Source organism: Grampus griseus, assembly GCF_964374135.1.
Source record: "Grampus griseus genome assembly, chromosome: 2".
Classification (NCBI taxonomy): domain Eukaryota; kingdom Metazoa; phylum Chordata; class Mammalia; order Artiodactyla; family Delphinidae; genus Grampus; species Grampus griseus.
The window spans coordinates 48,825,134-48,833,014 of NC_139018.1; the positions used below are offsets into that span (position 1 = coordinate 48,825,134).

The following is a 7,881-nucleotide window of genomic DNA, read 5'->3' on the forward strand; positions in this document are numbered from 1 at the left end:
GACTTCCAGAAGCCCTCCTGAAGTCCCGTCCAGCCACCGCCACCCGGCCGGCAAGGGGCACAGTGAGCGGCCGGGGCGCGGTGGCCGGGCTCGGGGGGCGTCCTGGGGAACCGGGTTCCTGGTCTTACCTCAGAGAAAGCTCGCAGCACCAGGCGTCGGACTCCCGTCAGCTCTCAGTGCCTTCCTGCGGCCGCCACGCCTGCCCCACTGCTCTCAGCCCCTTGGCCTGGGCAGCCGGACGAGCGCTCCGCGTCCGCCCCGCCTCTCGCCCACGCCTCCCGCCCCGCCCCCTGAAACTCCACCCCCGTCGACCCAGAGGTGGTGGGGGCGGTGGCAGAGCCGCGGGAGCGGAGCTTGCAGCAGCACGTGGAGCGCCTGCAGGCCCCGCCCCGGGCCCAACCAAGCGTCCTGCGGAGGGGTGCCGCGAGTCAGGGGCGGGAGAAAGCCGAGGGCGCCACGCTTCCGGGGTTAGGGAGGGAGGCGAGCCGCAGACGGATTCTGTGTTAGGACCGCGGCGATCTAGGCCTTTCCCCGCGTGACGGAGACGGAGGCGCGAGGGGACACTGTCATCTACCCCCCTTCTGGCCTAATGGCCCCTTCCGACGCGCGGACCCCCGCTCCCGGGATCGCTCCCTCCGGAGCCCAGCTGGGCTGGCCGGGGGCGGCAATTTGGTCTGATCTTCGTCTTATTAATTCGGAGCGACTGTGGGGAGGCCACTGAGAGAGGAGGCGGCCCCAGCGGAGGAGGCTTTGTGATTCCTTGCTCCCTCCCGTCCTCCTGTCTCGAACCCACCTGCCCACCCACTACTCAGGACGCCGCTCTTTCGCGGGTTTTATGCTGGATGGAGGGGGCGCCGCCGAGGAAGCCAAGCCTCCCCCGCTAACTCTGCCTCTCCACGTCTTCAGGTAGACAAGGCCTCTCTATCCGCTGTGGTTTTAGTGCCAGTGACCTCTCAGAAATTATATTTGCCCGCTCTCGATGGTAGCCGAGGGTCAGCGCGTGATGCGAAGGGCCAGTGGAAGATATTTTTTATGGCACTAAGACTCAGGACAGGAGATGGAGATTTCTTTGCCACTTTTAGTTGTTGGTTCTAGGGAAGGGTGAGTTACGCTTCTCCAGTCAGCCTGCGCCAACTGGACCAGCTTCTGGGGACTGGAGACGAAGAGAGAACCAGCCTCCACCTGGCCCCCAGGCCCGCGACCCACAGAGCTCCAACCCTCCCACCCCTAGCCCCCCGGGCTTATACCCTCCTAGGTGTTCTGTTGCCTGCTGATCCGGTGAGCCCTGGCCAGCGGCGGCAGTAACGCCCCACAGGGCCCCTCACTAAAGGAGCAATGGGGTGGGTCTGGATGTGACAAGGAGACAAGGAAGCAGAGGACCTAAGAAAGGACACCACCCCAGATCAGACTGATGCTAACAGAAGCCAGCTTTAAAATTGCCCTGCTCTTTTGATCCAAACATAAATGTATAAAGCTAGCTGTTATTGGTTGAAAGTATGCCTGTGTGCCTTGTTTGCATGGCAAAAGAAATTCCGTTTTGTGTTCACAGCTGAAGGTTCCTTGGAATAGTTGTCTTATTCACAGCTTTTACATCTTGGGAACCATGACATTAGACCTGAATATTAGGAACGGTAATCTTTTTGTCTTTCCACAATTGAAAATACATTCGGAGCTCATTTCAGATAAAGCAGAACAGTTTCTAAGCCTATTGCACTCATGATTTAAAGTCATGACTCCCGTTACGGGAAGGAGGACAAGAACCATGTTCCAATGACTGCCTTTTAAATTATGTGTATTTAATTAACAGACTAAATTTAAATTTTTGTTTAGTAGTTGATTACAATGTTGGCATTTAAAAAGTGGAGGATTATACTTTTTCTCTCATTTTTGTCTTTAATATGCATTCAGAATAAGTGCATATTGAACAGTAGTTGTTAAGGTCTTAAATTAATTTGATGTGAGACAAGTGAGGAATTTAATACTGTCTTGGAAAACAGTTCCTAAATCTGATTTTTTTTCAGGCTTCATGCATAAAAATCTAGCAGATAAAGAATAACATATTGTTAGATTGTAAAACATTGCTGCAATATGAAATGAATAGGTAACCCAAGGAGCAAAATATTTTAAATATGATATCACTTATATGTGGACTCTAAAAAAATCCCAAACTCATAGATATAGAGGACAGATTGGTCAGTTGCCAGAGGAAGGGGTAAGTGGGAGTGGTCAAAATGGATGAAGGTGTTCAAAAGGTACAGACTTTCAGCTATAAGGTAAATAAGTACCGGGGATGTAACATACAGCATGGTGACTAAAGTTTAAAACAACGTATTGTATATTTGAAAGTTGCTTAGAGGGTAGATCTTGAAAGTTAACACGCATGCACACACAGAATTTGTAACTATATGAGGTGATAGATGTTAACTTATATTGTGGTAATCATTTCACCATCTATAAGTATATCAAACCTTCATGCTGTATACCTGAAACAAATAAAATGTTATATGTCAATTATATCTCAACAAACCTGGAAAAATGGTAAATTTTATGTTATATATCTTTTACGACAATAAAAAAATCATATTATCACTCCTACTAATAAAAAGAAGCTACAATTACATTGAAAACAGAAAGAAATCAATAAACCTCTCAGGATATATAAGGCAAAAAAATAAAAAATATAAACCCCTTTTTTAAAACATGCGTTTAAGCTTGGGTTTATTGTCTAGAATTTGATTATAGCAAAACTTACTGTATGAAGTTTTTTAATCATAATGATCATGTTAACAGCATGAATACCATGATAAACATAGACTCTTAACATGATACACTTTGTAAACTAAGTACTTTATTTATTTATTTTGACCGCGCCACATGGCATGTGGGATCTCAGTTCCTGGACTAGGGATTGAACCCCTGCCCGCTGCGTTGGAAGCACGGAGTCTTAACCACTGGACCGCCAGGGAAGTCCCAACTAAGTACTTTAAAACTCTTAAAAATCAGTTTTATAAACCCCTGAAACATCATAAAATTCGGAAAGGATTGCTTTGGAAAACAACGCATAATCCACTCAAGATGGAAATGGAACTAAGAAAGGATGGGTTGTTTTAGATGTTTCTTATCACAGGAAACATTTTTCTGTGCTTATTACAATAAAGAATGAAGTTTTGTAGGTAATCAAAGTTATATTTTATGATTCTTTTTGATGTTGAGTTATAGATTTATTTTCATTGGTATGATGAGATGTTTTCCTAAATATGAGACATTGCCCATCAAGTGAAACATTATCCTAAAACACATCTTAAACTAATACTTTCTCCATAGCATATAAATATTAACATAACTGTATGTTTTTGCTTTACTTTTATTAGGAAGAAGTTATTCGTTCCATGAATTTATTTATTGAGTACGCCCTTACACTAAGCACAGGGTGAGACTCTGGGATTCAGACCTAAACATAGACTCTTGGAGTAGTTTGAGGGAACAGGTGAGCAGATAAACAGATACAATATACTTTTTACTACTTGCTGTGGTAGAGATATGCAGGAGGAGTAATGGGAAGGCCTAGAACCTTCAGGGAGGGCTTCAGACATACCCTGTCAACTGAGATGGGAAGGATGAAGGACAGTTTGGGAACAAGTTGGCTGAGGGGGCGGTTCTCAAACTTGGCAGCATATTGCAACCACCTGGGGACTTTAAAAAGCACTCCTGATGCCTGTGTACCAGGCATGTGATTTAATTGGCCTGGGATGTGACCTGGGCTTGGGAGTGTTTTCAAAATTCCCAGATTATTCTAAGTGGAGACACATGTGGGAACCATGGGTTAGGGTATCTTAGGAAGAGAGCACAGAATGAGCAGGTGCACGGAGACATGGTTTTAAAGGACAGTGGCCATAGCCTCATTTTGGAATTGAAGAGGCTTAAGCTTTGGTGGGTGATAGTTACACACTTTTATGGAAGAAACACAGTTATATAGAAAACTAAGAGATGTGAACTGCTATAATTTACATTCCTTTGTAAGTATTGATATTTTCCAAACACCAGAATAGTACGTTAAGAATTAAGATGAGTTCAGTATGTTAGAAGAAAAAAGCTTAGTTATTTTTCATCTTTTATACATAATTCAAGGGAATTTGGGACTTACCGTATGTTTTAATGCTGAAATATAAATTCTAGTCAAAGGGAGAAGCCAGTAATTTGACATATTAGCTTTTAAAGAATACTTTCCCTAAATTAAATACTGTTCATCATTCTGGCTGAAGGTCATAATAAAGAAATTAGGTTCCTTTTTCTTTTTGGTAATTACTGAAGTTCATTGAAAAAGCAAAACAAAATGCATTTTAAAGCAAAATAAATTTAAGTAAGTCCTACTCTAAGGTCTTAAATGTCCCTTTAGCTAATGTATATCACTTTGAAAGAAAAAAAGAATCACTTGTGGAAACAAATAGTGCAGTGATGTAGTCCTGGTTTTCACTGACTAAAACTCAAAGTGCCCTTTTTATTATTCTCAGCTAGTATATAAATTGTGTTCTGTAAAATAAAAACACCAAAAGATATTTTAATTCTCAAGGAAAGGCAGGAGAATTGATTAACAGTCATTTAATCCAGCTGTCTCATTATTATGTACCAGGAATCCCTAACCAGGACAAAAAAAAATGACATTTGACCCCTGAAGAGCACAAGTTCGAACTGCACAGATCCACTTAAATGTGGATTTGTTTTCAATAGTTAATACTACAGTACTACAGGATCCGCTATTGGTTGAATCTGCAGATATGGAACTGCAGATACAGAGAAACCACACACATGGAGGAACTGAGGGTATATGTGTATACGTGGAGGGCCAACTATATACTTGGATCTTTGCACAGAGGGCTGGTTCTCCTAAATCCCACCCCACACCCCTCGGTTGTTCAAGGGTCAATTGTATCTTGCAGAGACAGCACAGCATTGGGATTAATATTATGTACCTCTAATTCAGGAAGATTTACCTTTACCCAATTTAGAGATACAAACTTGAAAAACATCTGCATTCATTAAATTCTGTTCTCTTGGACATCAAATTTTGAGACACTATTTTTAAATAGGTTAACTTGATTATCCTGGGACAAAGTCTGGTTTTAATACAGTATGTAAAAGTTTACAGGAGGTATATTTGAAGAACTTCTTTCTATTCTGTTATGGTTTTAGTTTCACCACAGACACCACATTCCAATTCCTTGAGGGCTTGAATTCTTAAATACTCCAGACAAAAGTTTCCAGAAGACCGGGGACGGGCAGGCCAGGCCCTTTACTCCTGAGGAGAGGCCGTTCTAAGTGGTACAGCGGAGGTATTAGCTACACAAGGTAGGAGAGCCCAGCACAGAGAACTGCACTGAGATCTTGGAATTAAGTGTGAAAAGAGCACTGCTGCCTTATGCATGGGCTTCACATTCTAGAGAAGACTGAGGACAGGTAGAAGGGCCCTCATACCAAAAACTGTCTAGTAGAAGGGACAAGACAAGGGGTAGACTGCCTACAGTATAAAACCTGCTGATGTATGCCGCCTGTGTGTTTATATAATGGGCCTTTAAGGTCCCAGAGCAGTTTTTCAGTTCCGATTCCTTGATTACTCTCCGAAAAGCTGAAAGAAAACATTCCTACCCCCCAGAGATGGAAGGCAACGCCCTCCACTCCCCATTGGGGGAGACAGATGAGAAAGGATAAGAAGTAGGACTCTGGTGACAGACTGGTTACTCTTGAGTTATGCCTCGGGCACACTCTGATGATCTTTATCTGGGGTAGTATTCTAGGTGGTGTCACTTTGAAACACAAATGATAACAGTACAGATGTCACTGAAATTCTCTTCCATATTTAAATGCCATCTTATCGATTTGTGCCTGAGACACATGAAACATACTGAACTAGAACGGGGGAGGTATGAACGTCCATCTTCCCAAACGAATACAGACTTACAGCCTGGCTGATTCTGGCTTTCTTGAGGGAAAGTCCATTTATGAAGAAGGTTTAAAATCTGTTCAGTCTGTTTTAATTTGGTTACCTTGAGTAGACTGTAGGCATAACAAACATGCTCTTAAACTTGATTTTAGTTGCTTAAAAAAGAATGATGGATAAAAGTGCAAATAAGATGTGCTTGCTCTGGCATTTCACAGGAGATTCACTGAGGCTAAAGGACTCTGTTGGTGGGGCCTCCAAGAGACAGCCCTACCCATCTGCAGTGGTTGGGATTTTGGTTATAACACAAGGTCCTGGCGTGCTGGTTATTATTAACTGGTAGGATAAAAGGGAGAAAGTATTTGTGAACACGCACATTAGATTGATGTTTCCCTTTCACCTGATCCTAGTTTAGAAACAAAACCTACATTCACTCTTTTTTGGCTTGCCTGTGGAATCTAATGCCAAAAAAATCTTAAGAAATTCTTCTGCAGGCAAAGCAGTGGTTCCATTTTTCTTTTTCAAGGGGAGTCTAATATATCATTCTGTTAGCCTAAACAGAATTCTTATGCTCTAGTTCTTTGAAGAAGGGACACTGGTAATTAGACTATGGAGTTGGAATTAGGAATCACGGATTTGAGATTGTTCTCAAAGGACCTCAGACCCTGAAGTTTAGTTTTGACAGGCCAGGAGAATAAAGTGCTGGTTGGTAGCACTCTTAACTAGATCTTGCTTTGAAGGTAAAACCATTTGGGGTTGGGGGGGAAGAGGCTTTCTTAAACTTGCTTTCTGTTAAAAACTTTTAATAAAGTATTTGTGATTCGTATATCATTAAGCCAAATATTCTATGTGATTTCTTGAGCAGAAAAACAGAATCAGCAAATTAACAACTTTCTCTTCTGCCTATAGTTCTATATTGGATCATAATTTTTGTCACTTTCACCCCAATTTCTTAAATAATGGGGATATATACCTACTACATGATAATTTTATATATGTACAGACTTAATATACAAATGAATATAAAATATTTTATTATCACATCACTTATTTTTTGGGTAGCATTTTCACAATCTGAAATTATTTATGAATATGTTCACTTGTTTGTCAACTATCTCTCCGTTTAGAATATAAGCTTCATGTAAGCACAGATCTAACCTCTCTGACTGCTGTGGCCCCAGCATCTAGAACAGTGTCTGGTACATATTTGTTAAATGACTGAATCCCATAAACTATGCGTAGGGAGGGTATGTATTTGTGTGTGTGTGTGTGTGTGCGCATGCACGCGCACACACACAAGCGCACACGGCTGCTTTGAGAGTGAGGTGGAGAAAAGAGAGAAGGCACTGAGATGAGAATGGGAGAGGATTAACATTTGCTGAGATGGTTCTTGGACAGATATCCCAGGTAATGATGAGAAAGAATCAATCCCTTAAGAAGACTTTTGGTTGATTTGAATGGGACATCATACATCAGCCAGTTTACCTAATGTTTATATTTAAAGTATAAACATATGGTATAATTATCAATGTTCTGTCTCTACTAATATTCCTGGATGTGTACTTTATTTCTGTGTGAGCCTTCCCCCTGCCTTTAACTACTCACCTACAGCCTTTTGAGATAGCAAGAAGAACGTTAGAGGGATTTTACTAGAGCAGTTAATCAATTATTGAATTCCTTGCCAACAAAACATTTTGATGAGATACCCTTGGGAACACAGTGGTTTGAGTTGATCAAGAGGAAACGAAGTGGCCTTGCTTCCATTCCTTTCTGGATTCCCCCACCTCCATGTGAAGTTTAACTGGACCTTGTGTCATCGGGAGCTGCTCCATCTCTGAACACTGGAAACTGCTTTGTCCACCACATCCTGCCCTTCCACCTCTCCCATCAGAGCCGTTGTTTGACCTTGAGAGTTTCAGTCACCAACCCGCACCCACCTCCCAGTT

The 7,881-nt window shown here is 42.3% G+C and overlaps 1 protein-coding gene across 2 annotated transcripts in view; it reads right to left on the reverse strand.

Annotated features, from left to right (window-relative positions):
• Nucleotides 1–231, reverse strand: part of FRMD6 (FERM domain containing 6) — a 79,435-nt gene extending 79,204 nt beyond the window's left edge. For both annotated transcript variants that reach the window (XM_082648091.1, XM_082648090.1), the window contains exon 1: nt 129–231. The gene's annotated coding sequence lies outside the window, so the exon portion shown is untranslated. The remainder of the gene's footprint in view (nt 1–128) is intronic.
• Nucleotides 232–7,881: the final 7,650 nt, after the last annotated feature.